Genomic DNA, 1,686 nt, shown 5'->3' with positions numbered 1-1,686 from the left:
AAAAAAAGAAAATTCAAGTTGGTTATAATGGGAAAAATATAAAACTTCATGTAGCTTGAACTTTTTCTAACAAACAATATTAATATGCATTCATGTGTTTTCAAAAAATGTAGGTCACCAAGGGCTCCACCTGTGCTGTGTTTGGCCTTGGAGGGGTTGGCCTGTGTGTAATCATGGGCTGTAAGGCAGCTGGAGCAGCCAGGATCATTGGCATGGGTATCAACAAAGACAAATTTGCAAAGGCCAAAGAGGTGGGGGCCACTGAGTGCATCAACCCCCAGGACTTCAAGAAACCCATCCATGAAGTGCTAACAGAAATGACTGGTGGAGGGGTGGACTTTTCCTTCGAAGCTATTGGTCTGCATGATACAATGGTATGTTCTTTGCCTTAAGATGTGTGCATCTGCAATCTGGAGTCTGACATAGGCAGAAGAATATAAATATGATGTACAAAGAATATCTTAAAGCTTACGAGTGGCAGTGGAGGACAACTTAAGAAATTCAGTTTGTTACCTAACTCAGTTGCCACTGAGTCACCTCTGAATCATGGCAACCACATGTGTGTCGAGATAGAGTTACATCCCATAGATTTTCATTGTTCCATACTTTTTTTAGTAGTACACCACATGGCCATTCTTCTTAGCAAGTTTTGGGTGGAAAAGAATATTGATGTTTTAACAACAGTTGAACATTTAATCTTTTATACCACCAAGCACTACACAGGATTTTAAACTGATTTACTAATATGAGTTTTCCATTAGATAAGTAAATATGTCTCAAGTAATATTTCGCTTTTAGAAGTTTTTAAAGAAATAATTGCAAATTTATTTTGTTGTTCTTGTTATGTGCCATTGAGTCGCTTGTGACTCATAGCGACCCTATGTACAATAGCCTTAAATCCTGCTCTATTCTGTGCCAATCGCACTACCTCTGACATACCCATCCCGATTACCCCAGTCACTGCATCAATCCACCTCATAGAGGGTCTTCCCCTCCTGTGCCATCCCTCCACCCTCCTAAGCATGATGTCCTTCTCCAAGGACCTGTCTCTTCTTACAACATGTCCAAAGTATGTCACACGAAGCCCCAGAATCCTCGCCTCCAAGGAGCAGCCTGGTTTAACCCTCTCTAGGATAAATCTGTTTTCTTGGCAGTCCATGGTACATTTTTCGTATTCTTCTTAGAAAGAAAGAAAGATACAAAATGCCCGTTGAGATACTGATATGCTTGTCCTGCATTAGAAATAGTCCAGACATTAGGATACTATGAACAAAATGATTATTTACATAACTGCTGTGGCTAGATATTTCCAATACCTGTCAATAAAAGAAAACTTAAAAGTCAATTTTGAGTATGCTACTACTCTCTCTCTGTATTACTGAAATAATTCAGCAGCAAATCACCTTAGGTAGTTATGAAAGTTGAAGAGCTACCTCTGGCGTACTTATTAGTTCCTAAGCTTTACAAAGACACCCCCCCCCAAGCCATTGTGATACATGTTGATCTGAATGTGTTTGTTTTCTTGGCAGTCCACGGTACATTCAATACTCTTCTCCAGCACCACAGCTCAAAGGCATCAATTCTCCTTCTATCCTTCTTAGTCATTGTCCAACTCTCTGATGCATAACAAGTGATTGCAAAGCCTGTATCAGACGCACCTTAGTCTCCAGAGTGACACCATTGCTC

At 40.2% G+C, this 1,686-nt stretch overlaps 1 pseudogene; it reads left to right on the top strand.

The window, feature by feature from the left end:
• Window positions 1–1,686, top strand: part of LOC102852810 — a 31,937-nt pseudogene that overhangs the window by 18,811 nt on the left and 11,440 nt on the right.

This window comes from Elephantulus edwardii, unplaced genomic scaffold (assembly GCF_000299155.1).
Source record: "Elephantulus edwardii isolate Elephantulus edwardi_28Jun2011 unplaced genomic scaffold, EleEdw1.0 scaffold00122, whole genome shotgun sequence".
Taxonomy (NCBI): domain Eukaryota; kingdom Metazoa; phylum Chordata; class Mammalia; order Macroscelidea; family Macroscelididae; genus Elephantulus; species Elephantulus edwardii.
The sequence above is the reverse complement of the archived record's forward strand: the minus strand, read 5'-3'. Positions and strand labels throughout refer to the sequence as shown.